This window comes from Mirounga leonina, unplaced genomic scaffold, assembly GCF_011800145.1.
Source record: "Mirounga leonina isolate KUSES-001 unplaced genomic scaffold, KU_Mleo_1.0 Mir_151, whole genome shotgun sequence".
Lineage (NCBI taxonomy): Eukaryota > Metazoa > Chordata > Mammalia > Carnivora > Phocidae > Mirounga > Mirounga leonina.
Genome location: NW_023270377.1, coordinates 14,681,191 through 14,699,035, shown reverse-complemented (window position 1 = coordinate 14,699,035; position 17,845 = coordinate 14,681,191). Strand labels below are relative to the sequence as shown.

Below are 17,845 nucleotides of genomic sequence, written 5' to 3'. Positions count from 1 at the left end.
GGTTTCTTTACCTTTCTAATTGGCTTTTGTAGTGTCTGTCCTTATTCTTTTTTTTTTTTTTGTCCTTATTTTTTTTGTAAGTGAATATACTGTATTTGAGGGATTTCATGGTTTTGACTCTAATAGGGATAGGGTCAGTGATGACTCTAAAATCTACATCTATAGCTTTATTGGGAGCCCCGGTCCTGTATTCTGACAATATCTTGAATCTCTCTTCTGTCCATTCCCACAGACTTAATATCCAGCCCTATCCTCATGCACTCTTCTATGTGTCTACCTTTCTCTTACATTCCTCATATCTGTTGCAAGTCACCCAACATTCTAGAAACGTTGATAGTAATTTTCAAAGATTAATCTTCACATCTCCCCATATTCTTTTGGTTTTATCTTAGAAAAGTCTCTATGGTTGGTCCTGCTTTTTCTGTGACTACTGCCCTAAACTCTGGACTTCTTCATCCTTCACTTGAGCTATTTTAATAACTACATACCTGGAGTCCTTTCTGGTTTCTTTTCTGTGATAACCCAAGTGATCATTATGAAAAAACAAATTTGGTCAATTGCTTTGCTTAAAATGCGGTCTCATTCTGTCTGTTGTATGTTTCTATTTTTCATTTTCACTTCTAACTTCCCTCCTATTTTCCTGTGCTGCATCTGCCAAGCTACTTAAGTTTCCTCATTCTGTGCTTGTTCATGCCTCTGTGTTAAACAGGAATGGGGTATTGGCACAGAGGGGTTGATTCAGCTCTGTCTATGGCACTGAGGAGGACCTCCCATAGAAGCTTCAACTGAATCTCGAAGGACACGTTTATGTTGGCAGTCTTTTTAGCTTCTTTGAATTCTCTCAAATTTTTTTAATTCAGTGCCAGTTCTAAGTTCTGGAGAGAATATTATTGAATCAATACGTCCATATTTTTGAGACAGGCCTCCTAGGTCATAAGCTCTGGGCCCCTGTGGATGTCACGTTTGCCATAGTCCACCGGGGTAGAGATGGGAGCCAAGTGGCATCACAGAGTTTCTTTCTTTCTTTCTTTTTTTTAAAGATTTTATTTATTTGACAGAGAGAGACACAGCGAGAGAGGGAACACAGGCAGGGGGAGTGGGAGAGGGAGAAGCAGACTCCCCGCAGAGCAGGGAGCCCCGATGCGGGGCTCGATCCCAGGACCCTGGGATCATGACCTGAGCCGAAGGCAGATGCTTAACGACTGAGCCACTCAGGCGCCCCCATCACAGAGTTTCGACAGAACCAGTGATTCTCTTTCCGAAAGTTGCAGGCCAGGCAACATGGGCTGTGCAGGCTACCATGTTAGCACTGGAGATTATTTTATAATCAGAAAAAAGACTTAGGAACAGATCGTTTTTGGGACATGACAGCTGTGGAAGAGGGGTATTGCCAGGATGATTGTTTGATTCATGGATCTCCTCCTCATCTTTCTAGGACTTAAATCCAGCTGTTGGCTCAGTTCTGAGTTTTCTTTAATGCTGCTTAATTTATTGAATAATCTTTTAACCACTGATCTGAAATGCCACTGTGGTCAAATATAAAAATCCCATGACTGTTTTCTGGCTTTAAAATTCTGTACCAGAGGATGGGTTAGCCTGGTGATGGGTATTGAGGAGGGCACGTTCTGCATGGAGCACTGGGTGTTATGCACAAACAATGAATCATGGAACACTACATCTAAAACTAATGATTAACATAACAATAAAAAAGAAAAAAAAAATTCTGTACCAGAACAGTTAGTTGTTAGTTTTGACATCTAATGGGGCAAGTACACACTAAGTATTCTTGTTTTCAAGTTTTATTAGCAAATATATATATATAGTTTTTGGTCAATCAACATTTATTGAACACCTTTATTAGCAAATCTTAAAATGTTTTCCTCTAGATAAACTTTGGAACTAATATCAGGTAATCACACAAAACAAACAAGTAATAAGGTCCTACTAGGATTTTGATTGGGATTGTATTTGGTTTGTAGGTTAATTTTGGCAGAATTATAATGATCTTTTATACCCAGGAACTAGTCTGTTTTTTAATTTAGTGTCTGTCAGTAGCATTTTATACATATGTACATACATACTTATATACATGTTTATTTTTATTTCTTTTTTTAAAAGATTTTATTTTTAAGTAATCTACACCCAACGTGGGGCTCAAACTCATAACCCAGACATAAGAGTTGCATGTTTTACTGAGCCAGCCAGGTGTCCCTACATACATATGTTTAAATAAGATGGTGTGTATATGAAGTATTTTAAAGTTGCTTTTACTATTGTGACTAAGATTTCTCTCTTTTGGGGCACCTGGGTGGCTCAGTTGTTAAGCATCTGCCTTGGGCTCAGGTCATGATCCCAGGGCCCTGGGATCGAGGCCCACATCAGGTTCCCTGCTCCACGGGAAGCCTGCTTCTCCCTCTCCCACTCCCCCTCCTTGTGTTCCTACTCTCACTCACTCTCTGTCAAATAAATAAAGTCTTTAAAAAGAAAAAAAGATCTTCTCTCTTTTCATTTTTTTAGGGGGGGGGAAGGGCAGAGGCAGAGGGAGAGGGAGAGAGAGAATCCAAAGCAGGCTCCATACCCAGCACAGCGCGCAAAGCTCCATCTCCCAACCCCAAGATCATAACCTGAGCTGAAATCAAGAGTTGGACGCCCAACTGACTGAGCCACCCACACACCCCCTTTTTTTAATGTAAACTACCCCCAACGTGGGGCTTGAACTCATGACCCCAAGATCAAGAGTTGCATGCTGTATGGACAGAGCCAGCCAGGCACCCCTCTTTTCATTTTTTAACTAGTTACTGCAAGTATATAGAGAAACTATCAATTTTTATTATTTACCTAGTATCCAGATAACTTGGTGAATTCTGTCTCTGGTTGGATAGCTTTCAAATGATTCTTTTGGATGTTCTTGTCAGAAGGGCAATCATACGCAAACAATGAAGATTCCTTTCTCCTCTCCTTTTCCAGTATTCATGCTCACTTCTTTTTCTCATCATTGCGTTGGCTAAACTGCAGTGCTGTCTAAAAGAAATGCAATGAGAGCCACAAATATGAGCCATATATGTAACTTTAAAATTCTAGTAGGCATATTAAATAAAGTAAAAAGAAACCGGTAACTTGAATATATTTTATTTAATCCAGCATACAGTAGGTACCCTCTTATCTGCAGTTTCTCTGTCAGTAGTTTCAGTTACCCTCAAGTCAACGGTGGCCTTGGAAGCAAATGCTCTTCTTTTTCTGACCTTTCCTCAGAAGGTCAGCAGGAACCTAAGGCTGGTCCACAACTTCACCACCTTCACCTCTCTTCATCTCATCCCCTAGGCATTTTATCATCTAGCACAAGAAGGGTGAGTACATTAAGATAAAATGTTTTAAGAGACTACATTCACATAATTTAATATTAAGTTTTTAATTTTAATTCCAGTATAGTTAACCTAACTTTTATTACAGTATATTGTTACAGTTGTTCTATTTTATTATTATTGCTGTTTAAAAACAAAGTTCAAGTAAATTTGAAGACCTAATAGATTTTATTAAATGATTGATGACTCGGGTAGCATCCCATCAGCAAGTACGGGGGAGCTCCAGGGAGTTGTAGAAAATGGAAGAGGATGGGGTGAGAAAGTTATTAAAAAAGAAAAGGATTGAGGGGCTCCTGGGTGGCTCAGTCGTTAAGCGTCTGCCTTCCGCTCAGGTCATGATCCCGGGGCCCTGGGATCGAGCCCCACATCGGGCTTTCTGCTCAGCGGGAAGCCTGCTTCTCCCTCTCCCACTCCCCCTGCTTGTGTTCCTCTCTTGCTGTCTCTCTCTCTGTCAAATAAATAAATAAAATCTTTAAAAAAAAAAAAAAGGATTGTTTCATTCAAGATCATCTTCCCTTATGGGGATGGCAGGGGGGTCTGATGCAAATTAAGTCATCTTCCTTTTGGGGGTGTGTGGAGAAGGTCCCTGTGACATATTACTTCATTGATGCTGATCAGAAAATTCCTGGCTGACCCCATTAAGACTACATTTCTTGGGGAGGTTGAAACTGCAAGATTAGGTATTAAGTCCATATATGGTGATTTGGCTTAAGTGATGCCATTTCAGGCCTGTATTTTTCTTTTTAACATTGTTAATCTCTTACTTTGCCTAATTTACAAATAAAACTTTATCATAGGTATGTATGTATAGGAGAAAACATAGTGTCTGTAGGGTTTAGTACTGTGTGTGGTTTCAGACATCCACTGGGGATCTTGGAATGTATTCCGTCCCCCCCCCCCCCCCGGGGATAAGGGAGGGGGAATACTTGTATCCAAAGTATTATTTCAACATATAATCAATATAAAAATTATTAGTGAGATGTTTTACATTTTTTCTGTACTAAGGCTTTGTAATATGAAGTTCCTTTTAAAGTTGATAATTGATATTTACTTTCCTTAAGTACTTTTTTTTTTAAATACATATACTGACATGATCACACCTTTCCCTCCCATTTAAACTGCTAATATAGAGAATGATAACAGAATCCTGGGGTATAATATAAAAATATGTTTGGTCTTTGTCCCCACTTCTGGCATGGAGCTCCTGAAGACCCTTGGAATTTCCCGAGTGATAGGAGTCTTTTGTTATTCATAAACACTCCCTTTGAACACCTGAGTTTATGCTAATGAAGCAACTTAGGTTGGGTTTCTCTAGATAGCCTCAGGATGGGGCTGGTCACCAGAAAGACCCAGTGATAGTTTAAACTTCAGACCCACCCATCGACCTCCTATGAGGAGTGAGGGGGCTGGAGATAACAAACTCTTGAACGATGAACAAGCTTCCGTGTTGGTGACCTGGGCCAGGTGCTGGGAAGGTGGTACACCTGGGGAGGGTTTGGAAGTTCTGCGGTGTCTCCACTCTCTGTCCCTTGCCCTATGCACACCTTCCCTTTGGCTGTTCTGGAGATGTATTCTTTATAATACACCAGTAAACATAAATAATGGGTGTTCCTGAGTTGCCATTCTAGCAAATTATTGAACTTGAGGAGGGGATTGTGGGAATCCCTGGCTTGTAACCAGCTGGTGACTCGTGACTAGCAAGTGGGGAATAGTCTTGGCGGGACTAAGCCCTTAACCTATGGGATCTAGCTCTTGTAAAATAGTACAAAACTGTAGGCCAGTTCTAGCTTTAATAAAATTGTCTTTAAAAGTACTATCAATGTGTGCACATGGTGGAGGAATTTTTAAAGTAATTTCTTATCAGAGTATGTTTGCAGAATGTAAATTTCCTGAGACCTTACATCTCAGAATATTTCTTTATTCTTCCTGGCAATTGATCAGGAATTTAGCCAGGAGTAGAGTTGTAATTTAAAATTCATTTCCCTCAAAACTTTGAAGGCATTGTTGATAGCCTTCCAGGGTTGCAAAGACATCTGAGGCCAGCATGATTCTTTCTCCTTTATAGGAAGGGTGACTATAGGGGTGCCTGGGTGGCTCAGTCGTTAAGTGTCTGCCTTCTGCTCAGGTCATGATCTCAGGGCCCTGGAATCGAGCCCCGCATCGGGCTCCCTGCTCGGCGGGAAGCCCGCTTCTCCCTCTCTGCCTCCCCCTGCTTGTGTTCCCCCTCTCTCTGTGTCTCTCTCTGTCAAATAAATAAATCTTCAAAAAAAAAAAAAAAAAAAAAAGGAAGGGTGACTATACATCCTGGTTTGTCTGGAGCACTTTCTGTATTGATCAGTTATATAATTATTTGTAGGTGACCTACTGTTTGGTTTTTTTTGGAAGCTTTTGGGGTAGTCTTAAACCTAGTACTCTGAGAATTCACAAGGTTGTGTCTAGAGGTCACTTATTTTTGCCCCCATTCATCTGCTCAGCACTCCGTGGGGCCTTTTCCAAACTGAAGAGTAGCATCCGTCAGCTCTGGGATATTTTACTGCCGAGTGCTTCAGTAATTCCTGCCTCTTCATTCTCTTGGTTCTTTCTAAAACTCCTTTTAGTGGAACTTGATCTTTTGGATTAATTCAACACCTTGAAAAAGGACTTTCGACTACCTCCATTGTGACCTCAGACTTTCTAATTAAGTTTTTCTTTCCTGCTTATCTCTTTAACTCAGGCAAAAGACCCTGCACAGAACATCTTGTGATGGGAACCGAAACTACCCCCTCAAGCAATCAGGAGTGCCCTGAGCCAGCCAGATTTGTGTGTGTGGTTGATCCCAAGACAGTGATCCACCTGAACTTCACTGCCCACCTGCATGTACCCACTGACCTTGTCCCACATTTCCTTGCATAAACCTAGAAGTATTTTCAGCACTTTGGAGGCAGTCTCTTTTTTTTTTTTTTTTTTTAAAGATTATTTATTTATTTATTTGACAGAGAAGAGCGAGCGAGAGCAGGAACACCAGCAGGGAGAGCGGGAGAGGGAGAAGCAGGCTTTCCGCCAAGCAGGGAGCTGGACGTGGGACTCGATTCCAGGACCCTGGGATCATGACCTGAGCTGAAGGTAGACCCTTAACGACTGAGCCACCCAGGTGCCCCTGGAGGCAGTCTTTAAAACATCAGTCCACTCTGTTCCCTGTGTGGGCCTCACTGAAATACATTTCCTTTTTCATTTCCCCACCACTTGTGTCTCTGCCTTTGGTGAGTGGCTGACCCTGGACTTTTGGAAACCCCAGAACCCCTATGCCTCTATAGCCCTATGCCCCCAGCTACAACCTTATTTTTAAAAGTCTTTTTGATTTCTGTTTTTTACTTCTTTGATTTTGCTTCCTTTCTGGGAAAATATTCTCAACCCTTTTTCTAATATATCTGTTGATTTTTAAATTTAATATCAGGTGCTATTCTTAATTTTAACAAGTTTTTTCTTTTTAGTCCTGTATGGTGCCCCGTTCGTGTTTCATCAACAAGAGTGTCATATCTTTTTGAAGGATTAGTCACATGTATTTGAAGTATTCCCTCTATTTCTGCATCGTCTGTTTCTATCCAGTTCCGCCCCCCTTTCAGTTTTCATTTGTGTCTTCCATCATGATGGGTTTTTGTTAAATATCTGGTGATCCAGAACTTCATATTCTCTCTGGATTTTTGATTCTTATTTTTCTGTTTCTAGGTGTACTCCCCCCACCCCCCACCGTATCTATAAATTTCCCACATTGGCATGAGATTTAACACTATGAGAGATCTGATAGGCTATTCTGCGTACAAATCTGGATGGCTCTTCAGAAATTTGGGTAATATCTAAACCACTTAGCACTTTGCAGGGCTTACAGGGCAGTGCCGGTGAGATACTGCCTTTGTTTCTTAGAGCTGCTGTAACACCACGAATTCGATGGCTTAGCACAACAGAGATCAATTATCCCACAGTTAAAAGGGGCCAGAAGTTGACTGGGCTGAAATCAGGCGTTGGCATAGCGGTGCCCCCTCCAGAGAAGAATCTGTTCTCGCCTCTCTAGTCGCTGTGCCTGCTGTACTCGGTGGCCTGGCTCCAGCCTTCCAGGCCACCGGTACCTCTCTGCTCTGTCCTCACGTTGCCTTCTAAAAAGGAGTGTCAGATCTGCCACCTTTCTTCTAAGGACGCTTGTGATGGCATTAGGGCCCAGCTGGTCATCCCGACTGCTCTCTCATCCCCTGATCCTCACTCAATTCAGTCACATCTGCAAAGACCCTTTTCTCAAGTAAGGTAACATTTGCAGGTTCCAGGGATTAGGGCCTGATACCTCTGGGGTCATCTATCAGCCTGCTTCTGGGTACTTAAGAGTTCTCCAGTGCTTTCTGTGCTTTTGCAGATGCTATTATTACAGCCTGTGGTTTCCTCTCTCCGGTCTTTGCCAAAAATCTGTGGATCCGCTCAGTTCTTAGTCAGCCTTCCTTGACCTTCTTTCCTCCTCTGAGACCAAGGACTGCATTTACCTGTCTCTTTCCTTAATACAGCCCATCTCCTTATCCAGTAGTTTTGGCCATGTCAGTACTGTTTGTCTTGTCGGTCTCTATCTCTGGAGCGGGAGCTTTTTGAGTCCTGTGGGCACATTTCCAGAATGGGAAGCATTGGGTATGGAGCCGAGTAGGCATTCATTCACTAACTAGTTGTTGAGGAGATTCAACATTTATTAAAGGCCAATTAAATACCAGGACCTGTCATGTTGGGCCATTTAATTAACAAAACAAAATGTGGTAAAGTAAGTATGCACATGTGCCAAAATTTCTCCAGGGCAAATTTTTTAAGGAGGCATTTGCTAGGTCATAGGAATTTACATTTTCAGCTTTTGCTGGATGCTGCCAAATTACTTGCTCTCTGAAGTGGCTGCACTCTTGTTCCCTCTATCCTTGCCAATGCTTGTGATGTTTTTTCTAATTAAAAAAATTTGATAGGGGGGAATGATAATGTTTTCATTTGTGTTTCTTTGATAGTGAGGCTGACTATTTCATAGTTAATGGACGTTTAGGTTTTTTTCCCATGGACATATGTAGCCTATTTTTTCTACTGAGTTGTCTTTTATTTATAGAAATTCAACAGATATTCTGGATATGAATTGTATGTATATGTTGTCGTCCCTATTTACGTATGAGGAAACTGGCATAAGAAATAGCAGGTAAATTTGTAAGATTTCCCCCCACCCAAATGGACAGATGGATAAATGGATGAATAAACGAATGAATTTGTTTAGAGTCATTGCTAATGAGAAAGAGTGGGGGCTATGGACCTGGGGATATCTGGTTTTAAGGCCTAGTCCTTTTTTTTTTTTAAAGTATATCTGGCTGCCTCACAGGGAATGAGGAAATTGAGAATGAGTAGTGATATGCTAAATTTTGTCAAAATACTTAACTGTTAGTTCCACTTACAGGCTCTGTGTGTTTGGGCTCATGTTAAATTGTTATTATTATTTATTTAAACGCCTATAATGATCGCAACCTGCCTGCTTCACAAGCATTTGAGAAAATCATTGAGGGGGGTGCCTGGGTGGCTCAGTTGTTAAGCGTCTGCCTTCGGCTCAGGTCATGATATCAGGGTCCTGGGATCGAGCCCCACATCGGGCTCCCTGCTCAGTGGGAAGCCTGCTTCTCCCTCTCCCGCTCCCCCTGCATGTGTTCCCTCTCTTGCTGTGTCTCTCTCTGTCAAAGAAATAAAATCTTTAAAAAAAAAAAATAAAAATCATTGAGGGACGCCTGGGTGGGCTCAGATGGTTAAGCATCTGTTTGCCTTCGGCTCAGGTCATGATCCCAGGGTCCTGGGATTGAGCCCCACGTCTGGCCCTCAGCTCAGCGGGGAGTCTGCTTCTTCCTCCCCCTCTCCCCCTGCTTGTGCTCTCTCTCTCTCTCCCTCTGTCAAATGAATAAATAAATCTTAAAAAAGTCATTGGGATAGTGGATAAAAGTGTTGTATACACAGTGAAATACTGTTTATAAATCTTAGTAATTATACTTCTTGACCATTACCATTATGAGAGAATAAACTCAGTATATGCCTTTTTAAAAGTTTTGGATGTACCTTTTTATTTTAATAGACTTTATTTTTTAGAGCAGTTTCAGGTTGAAAGCAAAATTGAGCAGAAGGTTCAGAGATTTCCTATATACCTCTGACCTCATTATATATCAATAGTCCCACACCAGAATGGTACATTTATTGCAGTCACTGAACCTACACTGATAGATCATTATCACTCAGAGTCCTTATTTTACCTTTAGGGCTCATTCTTGGTGTTGTACATTCTGTGGGTTTGGGCAAATATGTAATGATGTTTATCTACTGTAATAGTATACAGAGTGATTCTACCACCCCCCCAAATCCTCTGTGCTCTGCCTGTTCATCCCATTTTCCTCCTTAACCCTCGGCAACCTTTTACTGTCTCAGTAGCTTTTCCTTTTCCAGAATGCTGTAGAGTTGGAATCAGACAGTGTATTTAGCCTTTTCAGGTTGACTTCATTCATTTAGTAATGTGCATTTAAGTTTCCTCCATGTCTTTTCATGGCTTGATAGCTCATTTCTTTTTAGTGCTGAATAATATTCCATTGCCTGGATGTACCACAGTTTATGCATTCAAGGACATCTTGGTTACTTCCAAGTTTTGGCAATTATGAATAAAGCCGCTATAAATATTTGTATGTAGTTTTTTTTTTTTTTTTTTTTTTCCATTAGTCATAAGCTTTCAGCTCATTTGGGTAAATACCAAGGAGGCTCAGTTGCTGGATCATACTGTAAAGAATATGTTTAGTTTTCTAGGAAACTGCCAAACTTGTCTTCCAAAGTGGCTGTGCAGTTTGCATTCCCTCCAGAAACGAATGAGTTCCTCTTGCGCCGTATTCTTGCCAACATTTGGTGATGTCAGTATTTTTGGATTTTGTCCATTCTAATAGGTGTGTAATGATACATAACGTGCTTTTTTTGATGAAAGGTTACATGATAAGATGTCATTTGCTAGTGTGATAGATGATGTTTTCAAAAAAAGCAGAAATTTTTCTGTGAGTTTTTGGAAGTAAAAATATCTCCAGGAAGAGGCTGATATTTGGCTCTGATTGATTAGACTACAAGTAGTAATGTTTGTCTTATGTTTGTTTCGACAGGTATTGAAACAAAGACGTAGATCTTGAAGGCACTGGCACCTCCTACCATTGTCAACTGGTAAAATGTTAATTTTGTTAACTACAAAATACTTCTGTTAAGCATACAGTGTATTAAGTTAAAACCAAGTGTATCCAAACTGTCAAAAACATTTTTTTAATTCTTCCCATTTTGTGATTGTAGAATTACGAAAGGAGAAGGTAGCTTTCCTACTAATTTTGTTTATTTTTTTAAAAGATTTTAATCATTTATTAGAGAGAGGGAGAGGGAGAAGCAGGCCCCCTGCTGAACAATGAGCCTGCCGATGCCGGGCTCGATCTCAGGAACTTGAGATAATGACCCTAGCCAAAGGCAGACGCTTAACCAGCTGAGCCACCCAGGCGCCCCTTTCCTACTAATTTTAATTCAATACAAATGCATTAGAACATTAAGCCATGTTATTCACCAATATCACTGATCTTTTCTCAAATTGAATTTCATTTAAGTATTTGCGTGAGCGTTTGTGAACTCAATAACCTCTTTATTTTGTGAAGTTTAGCACTAATTAGAGTGGTATTACCATTTCAGCATGTGCTAGTCATTTTAAATTTGTGTTAGTGTTATTTGAAATTCCTAACTGGACATTTTAACAGAAGTTGTTGGTTGCAGGCCTGGAAAACAGCAGTGGGCTTTTTGTTAACCTGCAGCAAGTTCTACATGTTACTCATAGTTGCAGTGGGCTAGAATGTGGCAAGTTGTAGTCTTTCCTTACTGTGGCTCCTGAAGTGAATTAGTTTCTTGAAATTTTGGGGCAAGAATTTGAGGGTCAAGTGAACTGAAACTTTCTAGCATCTGAGTACAAGTAAAATTGGCTAGAACTGCTACAAGGAATAGTCCATGTTGATAAAATGCTTTAAGAATGCTTTGAGAATATAAAAGCAGTAAGCATTTTTATCAATTAGAATCATGAGTGTTGACATTTATCTTCTGTTTCAGAAGATCATTTCAAAATCTTTGCTTCCCTTCCCACTCCCCCACACAGATCTTTGCCCATATTGGTCGGATTTACTAATCTTTGTTTTCTATGGATTTTGAAAAGAATGCAAATAAATATTATATTTATTAATAAAAAACTAAACAGTTTAGGAGTCTGTAAGTAAAAGGGTAACTTCTCTGTTCCCATGATTCTTTTGCAAGGGGATTATTACCCCTTACCAATTTGTAGTGTGTCCTTCTAGACCTTTTATGTGCATATCCAAGATGACCGTCTTGTAATGAAGCAGGTGTGATGGAAAGAGGAATATTCCTTGTCCGTTGATGTGCCTTCACTTTATTTTAGATATTTCGGTGCCTACATTTTCTTGGATCGTATACTTGGCCACATGAGGAGTGCTTTGAAGTCACTAAGTGAATACATCAGTACACAGTAGTTTCTCTACACATTTCTTTTAGTGCTTAGTGGGTTTTGGAAACTCCAGACTTTGAATTTCTGGCTAAGAATGGCCCAACAGAGTTTAGATTTACAAAGAAATTGAAATTGCAAAGGTAACTTAACTGTGTAGGGGCAGCTGGCTTGCTTAGTTGGTAGAACATGTGACTCTCAATCTCAGGGTCCTGAGTTCAAGCCCCACATTGGGCATGGAGCCTACTTAGAAAATATATATATATATATATTTTATGTATATATATAAAACTTACTGTGTATTAAACAGTGGGTGTTAAATAGTAAGGCATTTGTATAGAGGACTGCAGTTAGTATTGCCTTTATAGAGGGTTGGCTGGATTGGGGTAGACAGGGAAATGGTTATGGAGTTTTAGTACACCTACTTAGGGAACAAGGAAGTGGTGAGTGGTGCCTGGGGATAAAGTGCTATAGCAAAGTGACAAAAGTAACTTTGTCTCTCATTATTTTGTCTAGACTTGATCAGGTACCCAAAAAGGGAAAGGACATTTGTCACTGTATACCGGTTAAGTATATTAGGAAGTAAACAGAATGTCACAGACGGTTTGAGGAACCTGGTGTCTTGTATTGTGAAAGTTAGAACCCCATGGTGTTACATGTGGGAACTGTGCATATTCAGAAGGCCTGTGACTTCTGAAATGATGGAAGAATTGAACTGATTCGCATGTGAACTTGTCCTTTGTGTGATGGTCAGAGTGAAGTATTTTGAGCTCCTTAAAAAATCTGGAGAAGCAAATTGTGATTACAGAGTTTTATTTTAATGCAGTTGGTGTTAGTCCATCGAAAAAGGGTGTGTAGAAGAACATTAACAAATAGAGTTGTACATGAATAAATGTAGACCCATTACCATAGGTATTGTCTAGTGTCTTAACTCTGTTAGAGATGCACAGCAAGTCCATTATTCTTATTTTTTTTCCTTGGTGTTCAGTTATATTGGTTTAAAGTATTTTCTGTCCATGATTCTAGTAATTTACATTTAAGTATTTTCTAGAGTAGACAAGTTCTGATGGCCTTCACTCAACTTGGTGATCCATTATTCCACATTCAGATGGTAACAGAAAAGGTTATCTGTGCATATAGCCATGCAGTAGAGAAATTATTCAGAATATTGTCGTTCCTATGTGAAAGTGATCTAGGTTTGAAGTTTGGAAGGAGATGGGAACAGCAGCAGGTTTGCTGTCCTTTTGGCTAATCACGAAACAATTTCCTAGAGTAGGGCCAGATATTTCTCATAGCTGTTGAAGGTAGATTCCGTTTTCTTGTGCCTTCTAGTTTTAAAACACAGTCTAGGTTTTGAACACTTATGGCAAAGCTGCAAGAGGCCAGAAAGCTGGGCACACTGGAGAATGGTGGAGAAGAGAGGGAAGACCATATCTTCACAGCTTTAATTTTGAAAACTCTTGTTTCAGGAAAAGCTTTATTAATGGTAAAATAGACAGTTTATGGGAAGAAGAAAATTTATGTAAAAAGTTAAGGAAAAATAGAATAAGATTATATGAATAAAGTGAAATACAGTAAAAGGCTTTTAAGTATTTACTGAAGGAAGTATTGCATGTTTAAACCTTATTCTTTTTTTAATTTTTTTATTTTATTTATTTATTTGACAGAGACACAGCAAGAGAGGGAACACAGGCAGGGGGAGTGGGAGAGGGAGAAGCGGGCCTCCCGCTGAGCAGGGAGCCCCATGAGGGGCTTGATCCCAGGACCCTGGGATCATGACCTGAGTCAAAGGCAGATGCTTAAGGACTGAGCCACCCAGGTGCCCGTTAAACCTTATTCTTAATTAACGTTTAGATAATACAAATAATGAATTTGATATAATGTTGGTTGTGATGCAGGTTATTTATCCTGTAGTTACATATTTCTACAACATACTTACAGTTCTTATTATATATATTATTTGCTTTTTCTTAATTTTTTTTTTTAAAGGGAGAGAGCTGGGGGGCTGGTGGCAGAGGGGGAGAGAGAATCTTAAGCAAGCTCCACACCCAGCGCAGAGCCTGACCCGGGGCTTGATCTCACAACCCTGAGATCATAACCTGAGCTGAAATCAAGAAGTGGAAGCTTAACCAACTGAGCCACCCAGGCCCCACCTTCGTTTGTTTTTAACTGATATGCCGAGATACAGATAAAGGGCTTTTGGGATGAGGAAGGATATGGAGGAAAAGATAAGGAAATACCTAAGGAATCTTACTGAACAGTTTATAAATTCTTTCTTTTTTTTTTTTTAGATTTATTCATTTATTTGAGAGAGTAAGAATGAGAGAGAGTACATGAGAGGGGGGAGGGTCAGAGGGAGAAGCAGGCTCCTCGCCGAGCAGGGAGCCCGATGCGGGACTCGATCCCAGGACTCCAGGATCATGACCTGAGCCGAAGGCAGTCGCTTAACCAACTGAGCTACCCAGGCGCCCCAGTTTATAAATTCTTAAAATTAAAAGGTATAGATTTAGATTGGGTAGATTTAGATGGTGTAGACTAAAATTATCTTGAAAATCTTAATTTTGACAAGTTAATCTCTTTACATTCTCAAAGGCTAAATTTACCTGAACTATCTTCTCAAACGTGTACTTTATTTTGCTTATTTTAAGCACATTACTTTTGTTGACATATTTCATATGTTTGCAACTATTTAGCCTCTGGCCTTTGAATTTTCTTTAATTTCATTTTCTGTTTTTGCTGTAGGGAAGAAAATAGTTAAGTTCAAAAGTGAAATTGTTAATTGAACTACCAACCAATCCACTCTCTTAGGTTTAGGTTCATGTAATACTAAATAAAGTACTTACCTGGATTGAGTTGAAGTTACTAAGACCCTCAAGTACCAACCATCCAGGCTGATGTCATTATATAATCTAATCATGTTCTCCTGAAATATTTATATAGGTGGCTCTCATTAACCATTTTGGAGATAATTGGAATAAGTAAGGAATTAGTACTAACGGCCGGGCGGGGGGTGGGGTGGGGTAAGTAGTCCTATTCAGTATTGTTATAATACAGTCAGGGCATTTAATTCTTGGCTGGTTAGGACACACTGATGAATTTGTCAAAACAGTGCTGTGAAGTAGGGCTCCTAAGGTTTAGTTTCTCTGCCCTACCATTTGGATAATATAATGATGACTGAACATGCCATTCCCCCCATTTCCTTTCTATGGATGAACTGTAAACAAAATTCTAGGATAAAAAGCTGCACTTGTATATAGAGAATTTCATATCACTTCTTTTGGATATGACAATAAGGGGAGATATGTGGCTTGGAAGGTGAGTAGAAAGCAGAGGAGGAATAGGTTTTCCCTTAGATGAGGAAGGTGAAGCAACATGATTCAGAACCCTGAGCGCATGTAGATGTGTGAGTTGTCTGGGTGGGGGGTGATGGGGGTCTACCACATGACAGGATTGATGAATGGACAACAGAACCGCCTCTGAGGACTCCCCTGTGTGTTGCTGGGTCTTGGCATGAAGTTATTAGCCGTAGGCGTAATACTATAAAAACCCTGAGAGTTAGGGAAGTTTTTTGCGGATCAACTTTTTTAGACGTATGGAGGCCCAGTAAGTTGAGTTGGTTAAAAAGAGTTGGTCCCGAATTATATTGCATTTGCGTTCTTTACCTTTGGGACAGGAGTGGGACCCACAGGGTGGGATCCGATAGTTCTGTGTCATAAACTCCAAGGATATTTAAACTTGAGCATGGAGTAGTAGCCATGAGAAAAAAATATTCTTCATATATGTATTTTCTTAAAGATAAATTTGTCATCACCTAACTGAAGCTCATGGAGAGAAATCCCCAAAATTGACTAGTGAACTAGAAATGCTAAATGGAATAGTACCAATTCCAAATACAAGATGTGTTAAGTATCCTTATTCTCTTATTATTATTCTATAAGGAATTTTATGGATGGATCTATGATTTCAACTGCTTCTAACCTTTAGAATCTTAAATGCCTGAAACCTGAAATGATGATAACCTGCGGCTGAGGCCGGAGTGCTTCTTGTGAGGCAGACATACCACCCTTGGTGCGTGCTGGCTGCTGAGTCCTCTTAACGCTCTTTGATACACATACTACTCCTCTTCACATTTTACGGGTGAGGACATTGAGGCTTAGGAAATTAGTTGACCTAAGGTGACATTTAGTAAGTAGTAGAACTAAATGTCGGACTCTGTCTGTTTGGCTCCTTGGCCTCGCTTCTCGGTAAGCATACATTTGACTTCAGTATCTTCAAAGTCAGTGGGGGTATAAATAAATAATCACGATGAAAGAAAAGTATTGGCATTGGTATACATAGTTTGGCATGAATGAATTTAAAATGCTACGAACACGTGCATTGCATATTGTGGTTTATGTAGAGCATGTTCACCTGATTTCTTTGTTCCCAAAGGGAGTTTTGTGAGGCATTTATTATTACCACCCCAGTTGTATAGTGAACTTGAAGCTCTGGAATGTTAAGGGAATTGTCCCCTGTTACACAGTGAGTAAGGGGGGAGGCCAGCATCACACCAAGAGCTTATTGCCATAGTTCTAAAAGGAGCAAGTCTATTGGACATTTTTATATGCAGTCAAACTAGTGTTGCAAGTAATAGTACCTTCATTAGATTATTTAAAGTGTGTAAATAAAACTAAGTAAAACTGCTTTGAAATTTTGCATAAACAGAACTTTGTACCCAAACCAACTATACTAATAACTAGCATTTATAGTGCCTTTGCATTTTTCCAGAGTCCTTTATTACCTGCTGCATTCCATTTTATCCTCACTTTAAATTTTGTGCGTTAGATAAATGATGACAGACGATGACAGACATGAGAAAATAAGGCACAGAAAAGTTGTTTCATAAACAAAAGATCAAAATTAACTAGTGGTAGAATCCAGGCTACAATTCGCTTATTCCATGAGATGGTTAATTGTAGGGTGACAGGTTTGCCTAAAACTTTCCTGGTTTTAGTACTGAAAGTCCTGTGTCTTGGGAAACCCCAAAGTCTGAGGCAACCCAGAGTGGTTGGTCATTCCTAATAATTGTACACTTGGTGGGGGCCTGGGGATGGGATTAGGGTTGCCATATAAAACATAAGGCACTCAATTAAATCTGAATTTCAGATAAACATTGAATAATTTTTTTATTGCATGTTCCATATATATGTATGGGACATATGTACACTAAAATTTGTTCATTGTTTATCTGAAATTCAACTTTAATTGGCTATCTTCTGTTTTTATTTGTTAAGCCTGACTGTCCCAAGAGTGAAGGGACATTCTGATGTGTAAAAAGATCACTTAGCTGCTTTTTTATGTAGACCTTAGGCTTTATACATTTATCTGCTTAAATAAATGTACCATCTAGCAGTACTTGACTCTTGTTCTTTTAGTTACGTGGGTAGAGATGCAAGAGGTCAGGATGAATATATGAAATCAATCAAATCTGCCACTCAGTGCATTAAAACTGGTGTGTGCATGTGGGTGCACGCGTGTGCATGTGTGTGTGTGTATGTATGTATGTGTGTGTGTGTGTGTTGGTTGGTTTGAAGCAGTTTTGTACTTGGCAGGAAATTTAACCCAGAGATGAGCCCATTCTATCTTTGTTGGATCGGTCTGTCAAACACTGGCACATTCGCACAGACCATCCATACTGTCTTTCGACTATATGTTAAAAAAGTATTTTTGCTGTTGTTAAAATAGTGGACTCACATGATTCAAACTGAAAAGGAAGTAAAGGTTTTCCTTACTCCCTTCTTGGACCTGTTCATTTGCCCACTATGGAGACAGTCTGATCTGATCGGAAAACGTTAGAATTTTAGAAATGGACCTTAGAAGTCTTCCTGTTGAGTTTCTTTCTTTCTTTCTTTCTTTCTTTTTTTTTTTAAAGCATGGGAACTCTTGCTCTACCCACCGCCCACCCTCCACC

General features: G+C 39.8%; 1 protein-coding gene across 4 annotated transcripts in view; it reads left to right on the top strand.

Moving 5' to 3' along the window:
• The window catches only part of ACSL3 (acyl-CoA synthetase long chain family member 3), a 73,163-nt gene that overhangs the window by 12,295 nt on the left and 43,023 nt on the right, over positions 1 to 17,845 (top strand). The window contains exons 1-2 of one of the 4 annotated variants that reach the window (XM_035007011.1): positions 3,141 to 3,347; positions 10,517 to 10,574. The exons of 1 other annotated variant lie outside the window; for it this stretch is intronic. The gene's annotated coding sequence lies outside the window, so the exon portion shown is untranslated. Of the gene's footprint in view, positions 1 to 3,140; positions 3,348 to 6,447; positions 6,465 to 10,516; positions 10,575 to 17,845 lie in introns of those variants that run through there. 2 more of the 4 variants (XM_035007012.1, XM_035007010.1) reach the window with 2 other exon arrangements.